The sequence below is a fragment of the Aphis gossypii genome, chromosome X (assembly GCF_020184175.1).
Source record: "Aphis gossypii isolate Hap1 chromosome X, ASM2018417v2, whole genome shotgun sequence".
NCBI lineage: Eukaryota > Metazoa > Arthropoda > Insecta > Hemiptera > Aphididae > Aphis > Aphis gossypii.
This window is the reverse complement of record NC_065533.1, coordinates 44,836,166-44,852,595: the sequence shown is the minus strand read 5'-3', so window position 1 is coordinate 44,852,595 and position 16,430 is coordinate 44,836,166. Positions and strand designations below refer to the sequence as shown.

The window sequence follows — 16,430 nt, the reverse complement described above, 5'->3', positions numbered from 1 at the left end:
GACATATTACTGCATTCCTAACACATGAAACTATTCACTTCGATACATTTTAAAATTTAGAAAAGTATAATATTCCTCATTGAATAAAATAATAATTCTAGATACAAAAATAAAATTATTTCTCATTTTCAATTTTGAATTATTAATACGTTTTCGTGGAACTCAAAGACATTATTGATCATACAATTCACACACTCTCACTTAGCAAATCACAAATGATATAGAATATTGCCTATATCAACCCCTTGAAAACTAACTACTCACAACAGCCTAAGTTATGAATATCTGTGTAAATATACCAACTTCATTAAAAATTTGTTAATTTTAGACATATTATTTCATTCCTAACACATGAATTTGTACTCCTTAGATTCATTTTAAAACTTTGAAAAAGTATAATATATCTCATTGAATATAATAATGATCCTAAATAAAAAAAAAATTAATTCTTATTTTCATTTTTTATTATTAACATGTGGGTAATATGACATTTTCATTAAACATTTGTTAATTTTAGACATATTACTGCATTCCTAACACATGAAACTATTCACCTTCGATACATTTTAAAATTTAGAAAATGTATAATATTCCTCATTGAATAAAATAATAATTCTAGATACAAAAATAAAATTATTTCTCATTTTCAATTTTGAATTATTAATACGTTTTTGTGGAACTCAAAGACATTATTGTTCATACAATTCATACACTCTCACATAGCAAATCACAAATGATATAGAATTTTGCCTATATCAACCCTTTGAAAACTATCTACTTACAGCAGCCTTAGTTATGAATATCTGTGTAAATATGCCAACTTCATTAAACAATTGGTAATTTAAGACATATTATTTCATTTCTAGCACATGAAACTGTACACCTTAGATTCATTTTAAAACTTTGAAAAAGTATAATATATCTCATTGAATATAATAATGATCCTAAATAAAAAAAAAATTTAATTCTTATTTTTAATTTTTTATTATTAAAATGTGGGCAAATATGACATTTTCATTAATGATTTGTAATTTCAGACACATGATTTCATTTCTAACACATGAATTTTTACTCCTTAGATTCATTTTAAAATTTAGAAAAAGTATAATATACCTCATTGAATATAATAATGATCCTAAATAAAAAAAAAAATTTAAATCTTATTTTCAATTTTTAATTATTAAAATGTGGGTAAATATGACATTTTCATTAATGATTTAGTAATTTCAGACACATGATTTCATTTCTAACACATGAATTTGTAGTCCTTAGATTCATTTTAAAATTTAGAAAATGTATAAAATACCTCATTGAATAAAATAATAATTTTAGATACAAAAATAAATTGATTATTATTTTCAATTTTTTATTATTAACATGAGGCTAAATAAGACATTTTCATTAATGATTTGTTAATTTCATACACATGATTTTATATCCAACACATGAAACTGTACACCTAAGTTTCATTTTAAAATTTAGAAAAAGTATAATATTCCTCATTGAATAAAATAATAATTCTAGATACAAAAATAAAATTATTTTTCATTTTCAATTTTGAATTATTAATATGTTTTCGTGGAACTCAAAGACATTATTGATCATACAATTCACACACTCTCACTTAGCAAATTACAAATGATATAGAATATTGCCTATATCAACCCCTTGAAAACTATCTACTTACAGCAGCCTTAGTTATGAATATCTGTGTAAATATGCCAACTTCATTAAACATTTTTTAATTTAAGACATATTATTTCATTTCTAGCACATGAAACTGTACACCTTAGATTCATTTTAAAATTTAGAAAAAGTATAATATACCTCATTGAACATAATAATGATCCTAAATTAAAAAAAAATTTAAATCACATTTTCAATTTTTAATTATTAACATGTGGGTAAGTATGTCATTTTCATTAATGATTTAGTAATTTTAGACATATTATTTCATTATTAACACATGAAACTGTACACCTTAGATTCATTTTAAAATTTAGAAAAAGTATAATATACCTCATTGAATATATTAATAATTCTAGATACATAAATAAATTGATTATAATTTTCAATTTTTTATTATTAACATGTGGGTAAATATGACATTTTCATTAAACATTTGTTAATTTTAGACATATTACTGCATTCCTAACACATGAAACTATTCACCTTCGATACATTTTAAAATTTAGAAAAAGTATAATATTCCTCATTGAATAAAATAATAATTCTAGATACAAAAATAAATTAAATCTCATTTTCAATATTTAATTACTAATATGTTTTTGTGGAACTCAAAGATATTATTGATCATACAATTCACACACTCTCACTTAGCAAATCACAAATGATATAGAATATTGCCTATATCAACCCCTTGAAAACTAACTACTCACAACAGCCTTAGTTATGAATATCTGTGTAAATATACCAACTTCATTAAAAATTTGTTAATTTTAGACATATTATTTCATTCCTAACACATGAATTTGTACTCCTTAGATTCATTTTAAAACTTTGAAAAAGTATAATATATCTCATTGAATATAATAATGATCCTATTTAAAAAAAAAATTTAATTCTTATTTTCAATTTTTTATTATTAACATGTGGGTAAATATGACATTTTCATTAAACATTTGTTAATTTTAGACATATTACTGCATTCCTAACACGTCATGAAACTATACACCTTATATTCATTTTAAAATTTTGAAAAAGTATAATATACCTCATTGAATATAATAATGATCCTATTTAAAAAAAAAAATTAATTCTCATTTTCAATTTTTAATTATTAATATGTTTTCATGGAACTCAAAGACATTATTGATCATACAATTCACACACTCTCGCATAGCAAATCACAAATGCTATAGAATATTGCCTATACGTACCTATACATATCGGCCGATGTACGATACGGGTGAGTAAGGTATTGTTATCGAATATTTTAAATCATCAAGCGAGCTATTTCCCGCGGTAATCCGTATATTTTCAATTTTGTACAGACAGCTATCACAGACTATAGTCTGTACAGATAGCTATAATAAAAGCACAACGCCTATAATAGATATGAGTCTAGATAGTAATATACCAATATAGTAATAATATCAAACATGCACATCGGTCAGCGACACTGACACGGCGTGTAAATAATACATTGGAATATTGAATACAGTCGTAGACTCGTTAGACACGAGAACACAATATTATTCTGTGGAGTTTTTAATTAATCGATTAGGTGCCAAGGTAGGTACTCGTGTATTTAGAAAACGAATCTAATTGAACGGGTACACAAGTACATTAGGTATAATATTATGCGTTTTAAATTTATGTCGTAAATCATAATAAATATTGAAAATATTCTGTCATTCTGTCATGCCCCCCCCCCCCCCGCCAAACGTTAGACCACGACGACTATTTTAAGTATACAGGTACTATGCGATTGTTCAAATTCGTGTCGTTTTCGTTATCGGCTATAGCGATTTTACGTGTTGGACTCACAGACATTGGAGAATAATATCTATGGTCGGATAGTGCTAATGTCCTCTCCCTCTCCAGTCGGACGTGATATCGGCCCACGTTCGACACGGTCCGTCGTCTTTTTGTGCGTGTGCCGGCGCGAAGCAGCTCTTGTCTCGTCTCGTCCGCGGTCCGTCGTGGGTGCCGTCGACGTTCTTACCGTTCGTGTGATGCCGACTGCCGTGCGTGCAAAACGTCGTGGTCGTCGCGACGTTCCGCGATCGGTGCGCGGCGCGAGGACCGGCGACGTTTTATTTCTCGTTCTGGTCTTGTAACCGTTGTCGTCGATAGTAATGATCGTTTCCCGTTGCTGCACGGGTTTATTGATAAAACGGCAACGAGATATTATAATATTCTGCCGGTGATTTATCGATCGTGTTATTACGCGCGGTCAATACCGGAGTAGATCGATCTTTCCAGTGCAGATTTGTCTACGTTATTTTTGAATTCTGAAGACAGGTAAGTAGTAGGGTTCGGACTCGGTTCGGAGTATTTCGAATCAAAGTACGGTCGTCTCGGAGACCAATTCCCTATTGGTATAATATAATATATTTTGCTGTTACAAATTCGTACACATTGTAACTCGATGGATTCTATTAATAGAATACCTAGGTACTTAAAAAAAATATGTATATGAAACTGCTCGCCAATTCATTAAACAAGATACAAGCGGAAAAATTTTGTTTACTGGGATTTATGTATGTTGCACCTAACATAATACGTATAATTATATATTTGATGTAAAAACATTAAATATTATACTAACTACTAAGTGCTATTTGACAGAAAAAAAAACGTAAGAAATACATGGTAATTTAATTAACACATTGATCAACTAGTAAAGAAGAACAAGTGTTAACTTTCTTAACAAATAACCTACATTTAATAGGAAAAAATGAGTTAATTATAAAATGTTTAACATACATATTATGTATTGTGACATTGTGTTATATGTGTACCTACACAGTGTGAGAAAAATATTAAATTTTTCTATAATAATTGTTAAAAAAAAAATCAAAATTAATCATATGTACATATTATAAAAATATGAAATCATAATATTATAAAACATTTTTTTTCAAAAAATCACAGTTAAATAAATTAAAGTACGTAATACAGTAATAATTTTGATAACATTTTAGATATTATGGAATAGCAGTTATTTAATCTGGATATTTGTCATAAAATGCCCATACAATTTATATTGTAAAGTATATGATTTAAAAAAAACAAACTATTATACCTACAATAATTATTAAAATTATATATTTTATAATTTAAAAATATTATATAATTTACAATTGCACATCAAATATTTTTATTGACTAGAATCAAACTTATCTTGTTTACCTATGTACAAAATAGTATGAAAGTAGTATATTGTACAAAAAATCTATCTAACATAGTACGATTATTGATCAAGATTTAATTCTCTTAGAACTTTACTCCATAACTGTGGATCAATCATATAAAATACGCCATGTTTAATTGTACTATCTTTATCTAACTTGATAGATTTTGACTTAGGAGTGAACCATATTTGGTATCCTGTATGGTAGTACCAACCACTTGTACGCCTGTATAAAAAAATTACAATTGAATTAAATTATACAATTTATGTGTATGACTTATGTATAAGGTATAATAAGACTAGGTATTTGACAAACTTCCATTACAAATGTTACTATATTTGTTAAATAGTCCTGGTACCTACACTGCATGTATATATAAAATAAAAGTTATCACTAACAATTCGTCAGCAACTGATATATCCATTATATGTTCAAAATAAGAATAAAAAAATATATAACAATAAATCCTCCTATGGTACAGTAGTACCATCTACATAGAAGTCTGTATCTAACAGACGCTTGCCAATTCAGATGGTACAATATTTGTTGTAGTCCACTGTTCATTTGCTTCTGAATTTAAAGTTTTCATCACTTTTACTAATAAAAATAAAAAAACTATTACAAATTAAAATAGGGATAAGAATAAAATGAACAACTTACAATTAAACATATGATCATATTTTATGAACATTGAGTGTTTACTGTAAAGTATCCCTGCAGACACAGTGTGTCAGTATTAGAATATTTGACACCAAAAGCATTCCTTGGTCTATTGTCAAAGGAAAGTTTGATTGATTTGAATTAAGGAGGTATTTGATTATCGCAATTACATTTTTATTGAAAATTAAATTGTGTTGACAAGCTTAAGTCAGACATAAACAAACTATTCAGTAGTATTCACTGAATTTTGACCACCTACATCGGTAGTTATTTAATATTTCACGCGATATTAATAGGGATTTCCTGTAAAAATAAAAATTTTTATTTTTCTATCAAAAAAAAAAAAAATTTATCTTCAACGAACCATTGAGGCAATTATTTTAGAAGGTTCGCCATCTTGCTATGGTCTTTCTTATTCAAGTTCTGTGTCATAGCATTTGCCATTGAATTATAAACTTCACTATTATTGCCTAATATTATCTGCCATATCCTGAATTTGACATTATTTTATGGTTTTGCATTTTTGTGTCTGCTACATTTCTTTTCCGATTGACATTTGTCCAGAAATTATTGAACTGTGATGGATGCATTTTGTTTAATGATAGATTTGATGTTTTTATCTTATGATCCTACCATGTAGTATGATTTTAATTAATTACTGTATTTGTGGGTAAATACACTTTTCAGGTGTTATATCTCTGGATCTAAAATATGTACAATGCTGTTTTTACCTTGATAAGTCTAGAACATAAATAAACAAACAAAAATAGGAACTTGACACAAGTTATCAAAAGCAATATTTAGAATATTTACCTTTCATGATACTTTTAAACAAAATATTTTCAAATCTGAAGATATTACAAATCCCTGTCCATGAATATTTAGAAGACAGCTCGTTACTAAATATTCTTTGCAACACACGTTTTATAAAATTCTTGACATCAGTACCTCCTATTCTAGTTATAAAAGTTGTCTGAAAAATTGTAATTTCCATGTCTTTAATAGGACTTTATTAAAAAAAAAAAGGTATGCATTAGTAAATAATAAAGTATAATAAAGTAGGTAACCAAAATAATTTTTTTTCTTTTAACATATTGACTAACATATATGAGATGCAAATTGATAAAACAAAATTAAAAATATTTAAGAATCCACATTGAGTTTAAAATCTGAATCATTTGTTATACGAATGTCAAAATCTTTAAGAGGGTTGATGTCTTTTAAAGGGAATACAGATAAAAATACATTATCTATAGCATAATTATTGTTTGTTCTAAATGGTCTATTCTTCTATCCAGTCTTTTTAAATATGCATTTGTCTCAATACCTTGTTCGTAAATAGGTTTTAATATGTTTGTCTGATCAGTATATGTAATAAAAATATAATTTATTTTTAAATAATTATACTATCTACTAAATGTAATGATAAAAGTATAACAAGTACCTACATGTATTCTTAGCCACATTCGACAGGTTTGTAACCTATCGGAGGAAATATTTTCTGACTGGGGTACCAATTTTGTTGGTGCCTCTAAACAATTACACAAAAATTGGAATAGGAGCCCGTGCTCTTTGCTCATGGAACTCCAACTCTTCAATCTTGCCTTTCTTGAAGGTTTTTGGGAAGCCACAGTGCGTTTAATCAATAAACAATATACTGTCCCAGGCAATGAGGTGTCACCATCCAACATTGGAAGAACTGTCCACTGTACTGTGGTGAACGGAAGCTGATCTCAATTCACGACCGCTTTACCAATTGCATTGTCTTTATTGGACTTGAATTATTTGACATCAGTTTACACTCGGTGAGTTTTATCATAACATTACATAAGCATAAATGAACAAGAATATATTAATCTAATCAGTTGCATTTCATAATTTTTTGTTAGATTTCCAGCGTGTCAAGAAAGACAGCAGGTATGGATTAATTGTTGTAAATTAACAAACGAAGAAATTTTACCAAACCAGAAAATATGCTCATTGCATTTCGAGCCAACTTGTTACAAATTCACTGAAAAGAGGTGGATACTTTACCCGAACGCCAAACTAACAATTTTCATAAAAGGTATAGTTACAAAAAAAAAAAAAAATAGCCTACAAGAATTGTGAAATGTATCATTCTTGCAGAATTTATGTCATGTCAGCTTGCTTTTGCAATAAATAAGTTATTTTTCTGTTTTAGGAAAACCTGTTCCAAAACCCACTAATCAGGCATAAATTATGTCACTGGCGAATGTATAGAACAGTTTCGGAAACTTCATTGTAGGAAAAAATTACAACTAATAGTTGAATCATTTTAAACAATCTAATTGTATAAAATCTAATAAATACTAAAAAAAAAAAATTTTATAACACTGTTATAAGTGATCAATATCATATAATACAATACTTAATATGCTTCAATTTAATTATTAAGAAAAAAGTTATTTGTCTTTTTTAAATGCAAATGTTTTTTTCTAGTTTTTTTTTTTTTTTTATAATATGAGGAAAATTATGAATTGCTAGTTAATAAATATGAAAACAAACAATAAATTGTTGTTACTGTTTATTTTATATATTTGTATTAAATGTATTTATTTATATAAATGTAGTTTTTTTTTTAAAGTATTCTATGAAAAGGATAATACAAAATGTTGAAAATCTCCATTCATTAGGTACCTAATCATATTTTAATTGAAATATTGGTGTTTACATTTTAGAGGAACCATAAATATTGTATGCCCAAAATTACAACATTTTTAAGTATGAGTCACTATGTTTGTTTGTATATTTTTTAGACTTGATTTTTGTAAGTGGATTGATGTATACCTGTGTTCTGTCTTAAATTATTTGAGGTATAGTTGTGTTTATTAGATCAACTAGATAGAATTTTATGTCACTGTTGATGGTACAACCGGAACTGGACAATTTGGCGTAGTGCCGTTTTGGCATGAGACCATTTTGGTGTAGTCTCTTTAAATTATTTCATGAAATTATTCTTAAAAAATGCATTTAGATAATAATTTTAGCATTAATTATACTGTACCTATATCATTTATCAGTTTTTATCACACTGTAATCGGTTATCGTATCGATAGATCATTGAGTAATAATATAAGAAATAAGATAGTCAACTAGTCAGTAGTTAGTAGTCACCATGGCACAAGCAATGGAAACTTTCCATGGACGTGAAATATTTGTACATGATGGGTATATGTATATTTTTGATGCATTTAGTGCAAATAAATTAAAAAAGTTTTGGTGATGTCGTTACAAAGATTTGTGTACTAACTAACTGAATAAAAACATTAATACATTAAACCACAAAACGCCTTTTTATTTTAAATATACTCTTAAATTAAATATATTATGGCCAAAATAGTCCAAAAATAGGGCACGCCGAGCATTTGACTTGAGTGTTAATTCATTTATATATGTATTAAATGAAGCTATAATATTAATATAATTAAAATGAGTTTTATTCAAAAAACAAGTACATTTTTTATTTTTAACTTACTAATAAATTTTTCATTGATTGACGCATCAGGTGTAATTGATTGTGAGCTATTATTTGTATTTGTACACGGACAAAACGAGGGAAACTTATTTATTTGTTCTTCAATTTCTACTAATTTATTTTCATAATATTGCTTCGCTTCAATCAGGCTTTTCTTTCTAACACAGCTATCACATTTCTTTTGATCTTTCATATACTTAATTTAAAAAAAAATACAATTTTAAATTAGTTTTAAAGTGCTAGAATGTTTTTGTCATCAGTTAACTTACTGTTTCACATAATTTAAAACTACATATTGTTTTTAGTAATATTTATTATGTAAATTACTATTACTATTTAAAATTTAAGGCAGAAAAAATGATTATTTATTAGCGTTTATCAATGTGTTGATATCGTTTTTTGCTCAGATATGGTTGCTTATTGGTTCCGATCGACTGCGATGTAAAACGTATATCAGTTTCACCGATGGAAAATAGATTTGTGAAGATGTAAAAATTAATATTATTTTAATACAATTAAAACCGAATTTATTGTACTGTTAATAGAACGAAACCTTATATTTCAAAAGATGCCGACAGATCGCGCCACATATTAGATAAAATAATTATGAACACTGCCGCAAAATGAGGCAGACGAGGCGTTTAGTACTTTTTTACCTTCTCGGCGTAGGAAGGTTCGATCGAGATCGGGTTATGACTAATCGTCGTTATAAATGTTGATGTAAATAATACATTGATAAATTAATCGTACTCTAAAAAATTATTTTGTCTATAAAATTGTTTTACAAACATTATTTTTTTCGTAGGGAGGCTTCAACACGTCTTTTCCTAGCGACATTCTGTTGTAATTATATTACATTGTCGGAGCTTTCCTATACCAAAATGTTTGCATTTCATTTTAAACGCAATTAAATTAAATTTTGGATAACTTTAATTTCTTAATACTGAAAAAGATTTTCTTTCAAAAATCAAACTGTCTAATAGTTCACTATTTCGTGTTGTATTGTATTTAGTGATATTACACTACTTAGTATCACTTAAACTTAAAAGTTTCGGCACAAATATGATGATCGATATTGTTTCTTCCGATTTATATTTTATGAGGTATTGCATAAAGTTTAAATATAGGTCAACTTGAATATTGACAGACAATTTTTCAAACAAAATTCGAATAGTTATTGAACTATTCACTAATAGTCATAATAATTAATGAATAAGCTATATTGACATATTGTAACTATATAGTGAAGTCTGACGGAAACGTTTATGCAATTATGCGACAAAAAAGAAACATTCGTAATAATTAATTTTTGAATTGCGTTGAGTTAACTTTAAAAATAATTTGTGAAAAAATTTGAAGTAAGATAGATGATACTTTATAAATAGTTAATAATCGATAGGAAGAGGTACTAACTCAAAAAGTTGTTAAAAAAAACTAGCATTATTTTTATAAATGTTATTTATTTTTGTATTTTACACGTTTTATTTGTCTTAAGACTTTAAGAGGATGTCAGCGTTCTATTTGTTTTCTCTCTCTGGCCCACGCGCAACATAGACAAAACGCATTTACGCAGAATCATTTTTTCTATGTTTTTAAGTAATCTTAGAGTAAAATCATCCCTTACAAAAAAAATAGATAATAATATTTTCGAGAGAATGACATATCGATTTTATACTTTATTGTTATTTGACTTTGTATTTGACATTCAAAATAAAAAAAATAATGTTGTAAATTTAAACGACGTTTAAATTGTTTTGGGACCATATTTTTTGACAAATCGATATGTCATTCCCTCAAAACTATTATTCTCTATCTTTTTTTGTGATGGGTGTTTTTATTCTAAAATGATATGTCATTCTCTCGAAAATATTATTATCTATCTTTTTTGTAAGGGTTGATTTTACTCTAAGATTACTTAAAATTATAGAAAAAATGATTCTGCGTAAATACGTTTTGTCTATGTTGCGCGTGGGCCAGAGAAAGAAAACTAATTGTGCGCTAATATCCTCTTAAGGTTGTTTTTTTAGATCAAAATAAAAACATAAGAATAAGTACTGTTATCAGTGTTAACACTGTTACGTTTTATTTTTTAAATATACATTAAGATCTTAAAATTCGAGGAATCTAATTTCATTATACATACTTTTTTTTGTAAAAAATTCTAAAATTTTTAGTTTTGAAATGCAAACATTCACAATTTACATTAAAATAAAAAATAAATATAATTATTATTATATTAAACATTATTTACATTTTTTTTCCAAATCGATATAGGTACAATGATACATCGTATACACTATACAGAATAGTCATAAAAATAATTTTAGAATTTTGTTTAATATAGCTGTATTGAAAATACTATAATACTATCAAGTGTTTATACGTCTAGCAAAATACGTAATACTTTTTCTGTATTAAACATCATATTCATTCATTTTTAGTTACTTAGTAAACAGTTAAAGCTGTACTCTCTCATTTATGTCAATTACAAATTACAATTAATGTTATATAAATACAAATACATATATATATATATATATATATATATATAAACAAGTATAATATAAGTATAATATAATGATTTTTAAATTTTAGTTTATAAAATTTTTAATTTAATATTCATCATTTTACCAATTTAAACTATTAGCTTGTTCATAAATAAATAAATAAATAATAAATAAATTGATTATAATTCCTAGGTAAAAATAATTTAATTTAATTTAACTGTGATGTTACACGTGTTTTGCTGTTTTCGAATTTTTATGCATTAATAAATTATTTTCTTATTGAAAATGAACATTCAATGTTTACTGATGTAGTGAGACATATTTAAAATTTATCAACTACTAGGTCGTTAATATCTATCGGTAAATGAACTAGGTAAAGGATTTGATAGTTAAAACCGTGCGCAAAAATGAAGCGTTTTTACCGCGCGTCAAAACCACTCTAGTGTGGCGCGGCCCTTACAATAATGCTGGACGTTGGTTAAAAACCCAGAACAGATGCAAAAATAAACCATGCATAAACTAAGCTCTGGTAGTCCATACCCCAGCCGCTTAGGCAAAAACTTAAGTGGAATTAATAATTATCCGAAAATAATAAGAATGGTTGACAAACTAAAAAAAAAAAGGATTATAGACAAATTAAAAGCTCATCCTCGATGTGAATTAATGGTTTACGAAGTCTCCGCTGACGTTATCGTTCCACATGACATAGATCCTATCATGGCATCTTTAAATACCGGAAGTCAAGTTTACGTGATATTTTGAAGATGTATTTTTCGATTTGTCAGTCTTTAAGCGACAAACAATAACCACCGAAACGTTTAGAGATTATGCCTATAAATGAAGTTTTAACCTTGATCAGACTTGTTTCTCAGTTGTCACGGTTGGCCAATGATTTTAAATTTAGTATCCTTATGTTATTCCTAATTTTAATCATACTACTACAAGGCCAGCGAAGTTCATCGAATACATAAAATTCGATTTACCGGGTATTTAATTTAATTGTGATTGAGTATATTTTTTCTTTATATATTTCGTTATATTTTATATTAAAAAAATATATCTTATGAAATCGTGTTAATATCATATTATTAGTGAATATTTTTATGCTTGTACATACTTTTTCACTGATCATTGATAAAAACTGTGGCATATTCGATATACTTTTGTAAATTATATGATTATTCATCAACTGCGTATTTTGCGAAGTCATAGTTATTGTTTCTTATTTCGTGTTCACGTCTTTGCGGAAAGTTCCAATCCCCGTTGTCCTGGATTATTGGTTCTGCGTTGGACCTCAATCACTCGACTTACTCCGTTATTTATATTTTTCCTAGTTCAGTTTCTATTGTACCTACTTAAGTTTGCAGGGTTAGATATTTTCCACCATCATAATCATCATCTAGTCAATGCAGCAGCTGCTAGACCTAGTGCTATGCGATATTCACATGTCTCGTACAGCAAGCTACGGCGTTTACTATAGCCAGGATCTCGGTGTTCTATAGGAATAAAAATGTAACTGGTATCCTGTTTGTGTTTTACCTATCACATTGTGTGTTCGGCTGTGTTGGTAGAGTAAAACTAGTTACGTATTGTAAATTTAAAATTTTCATAGTCAATGCGCCAATGGGAAAATCATCGATGCATCTTCAAATTACCATGTACATTCGACTTCCGGTATTTAAAAATGGTACATAGAACTTTTTAAGCGAAATAGTAATAATAAAAAAAAATTTATAATTTTAATTCTTTGTTCTAATAATCTATATAAGTTGATATTGAAATCTAAAATACTAAATATTATTGATGATAAAAACATTAACGATATAATATATACCTACTAACTGTAGTACTATATTGCAGTTGTGTTGCAGACTAATAAATATCAAAATATTAATAAATTATGAATTGTTCTGCAGTGTTCACACGTACATACGCTACACACAATTTATAAACTATAATTCAATATATTTTATTAAATAGTTTTGAAGAAAATAACATTAAATATAACATCTTAACATATAAAAATGACATAATAACAAGAATGTTAAAAAAAAAAAAAAATATTGGTAAAATATTTTATTTACTCGTTGAGTAATTTTATAACATAGAATTTAAAGTTTATAAAATATACAGTTGAGTAGTAGTCTGGACCTTAGTGTATTTGTGAAGAAACCAGGTTTAATTCAATAAATTATATCAAAATATTAGTAATTTTCAGCCAATTATTATTTATTACCATTGCAGATTACTGCATTTTAATTTCCTAAAAGAATAGATATAGCCGATATATATAGGTATATACAATACGACCAAAATAATACCAAAAAGTTTCAATAATCTTTTATGTACTCAATTCGCGATTCGTGATTCAGATTTTTATTGATTAGGCGATTAAAAAGTAATACCTATATACTACGTAGTATATCGAGCACATTAACAAATCTAGCAGCCTCGAAACATTAAAAACTCGCCACGTATCGCACTCACGGGGATCGTTTGTATTAAAACCCGTATGGCATTGTATTGCGAGGAACGACGTATAGAAAATTAATACCGCTTTATTCGACACGAGACTTAAATCTGTGACGGGGGATTTTTTTTTTATTATTATACCTAATATATAGAAAATTTATATGTTTAACAATTCGAGGTGGCGATGTCTCGAAATCTACGACGGCTGCAGGGACACACACACATCATACACACACACACAAAATACACGTAGTTGGGACACGTCGTTGTGCATGTTCGGTCTTCACACGAGATGGTTATTATTGTTGTTGCCGCCGATGAATATCTCGAAAACAACCGTCTGTCTGTCTGATTAAATTGCGAGGAAAAAATACACGAGCACGCATGATCGTGTGACGGACGGGTGAGTACCTGTACGTTTTTTTTTTTTCGTAGCCCTATTATAATTATTATTATTATGATTCATAATATGGGTAGCTGGTTGGTACCTCCTATCAGTGCGTAACAACAATGCAAAGATTATTCTTCGTGGCAAAGTCGGAATCGAATAAAAGGCGTGACGGTGACGGTAGGTTTATAATATAATACATACCTATTATATTATTATGAGAAGGAGACACCCATATTATATAATATTATTATAAATGTACACACACGACTTGTCAATGTCGCGACTATTTTTGAAATATTTAATATCTAATATTATTTTTATCTTTAGATTATATGCTTTATAATCTCAAAAATATATTTGTCATACTTATATGCATTAGAAAAAAATTAAATATATTTTTTTATAGTAAAAATGACTAGTCGATAGGATTTTCAGTTTTCTTTTTTAGCTATAGCAGCCACAAATGTTACGATAATAATTTGAATTTAGAATAAAATAATAAAATTGGAGTAGGTATTATTAATTTTAACTAACATTATTAACAACATTTTCAGGTATCCGCAAGGTGAGGGAAATGGTACCAAGTCATTCATTGCAGAAATTAAAGAAATGTATTACTGTTAATATTAATTAATAATATTATTATCGTTAAAAAATAAAAAACTCTTGTTTATAATATAATTCAGATTTCTGAATATTAAGTGCAACTATTTTCAGCATAAGTAAAATTTAATAACCATACTTATATTTAATTATTTTTTTCAAAATATTTGAATATTTAATTTTTTCTGTATGTTTTTGGTATATTTTTAAGTAATTACGACAAAAAACCTGATTATTTCGGCGTAAAGAATATACTAATAAAAAAAAGTAATTTTTTGAAATTTGTATATTCAGGCTACATTTATTTTGAAAAAAAATAATCCACTTATCGATATTATTTATAACTTTTTTCTTATAATATCCGATGTAAATAAAAGAGTAATAATTTTTAAATTTTTATATATTTACTATTTAGTGTCTAAAGACCATAGAGATATATATTTTAAAAAATAGTGTAAAAATAAGTAAGTATACTGCATTTAAATTACATTTATTTCTTGAACGATGAACGTCTGAGTTTATTTCCTACAAGCGCCCCTGCAAAGGTTACCTTGTAAACCATCTGTAATTCGATTTTCACAAATTTGACTAATGCAAAACATTTTTACCATTTCGTATAGAAGATGATAATCTGCACAATATATATTTTTTCCATTTGTAAATTTAAATACAATTTGTATTGTTCGGTTAGACGATACACCTGTAGAGTCTTAAGGTTTTTATATATACATTATATATATATATACTTAGAATAATCCAAATAAGATCTTGGTAGAATATTCTCATAAAATCTTTGTTATAATATTCGAGTACATTTTATTAATATATTTACTTTTTTCCGAAAGTTAGTTACAATAACGCACCATCTCCTCGAACATTTTGTTGTAATATTCATTCCGTGGAAAAAGAAAAAAAAAACAGTAATTAAAAATAATATAACCCATACTACAGCTGCTGCTGTGTGGTGTCGAATCGGAAATTTTACAAAAAAACGAAATGAATGCCAATTATATTCACGGCGAGTCGTTACGCACGAGTGTATAAGCATATATATGAAATACAGTTGATTTTCCGAGAAAGAGATTTGTTTTTACTCGTAAATTTAATAAATGCGTTATTTGTGATGTGATGAAAACATGTCTAATGTAGGTAGGTATAAACGAATACCTACTATAGAATATATACGCTATATTAAATGATGGCTATATTAACATAAACTAATGTAATATTATAGTTTATTACGTTTAGATAATGTCTAGGAATATAAAATAATGATGTACGATGTTTAATAATATAATATTAAATTATATATATCACAGGATGATGCACCGACGTTTCTGCTTATTCGTGTACACAGGTAACGTATATTTTAGCGAAAACCAGTCGTATTAATTCCTAAATTAACAACATTTAGATGTATT

General features: G+C 27.2%; 1 long non-coding RNA gene across 3 annotated transcripts; it reads left to right on the top strand.

The window, feature by feature from the left end:
• The first annotated feature begins 3,280 nt into the window (after positions 1–3,280).
• Positions 3,281–7,955, top strand: LOC114125935 (uncharacterized). Of its 3 annotated transcripts, none has more exons than XR_007606266.1 (4): positions 3,281–3,987; positions 7,156–7,345; positions 7,430–7,605; positions 7,723–7,955. It is a non-coding gene; the product is annotated as an uncharacterized LOC114125935 (long non-coding RNA). The 3 variants fall into 3 exon arrangements; XR_007606267.1 differs by having other exon boundaries at positions 3,284–3,987; positions 7,207–7,345; XR_003592551.2 differs by lacking the exon at positions 3,281–3,987 and having other exon boundaries at positions 6,548–7,345; positions 7,723–7,954.
• Positions 7,956–16,430: the final 8,475 nt, after the last annotated feature.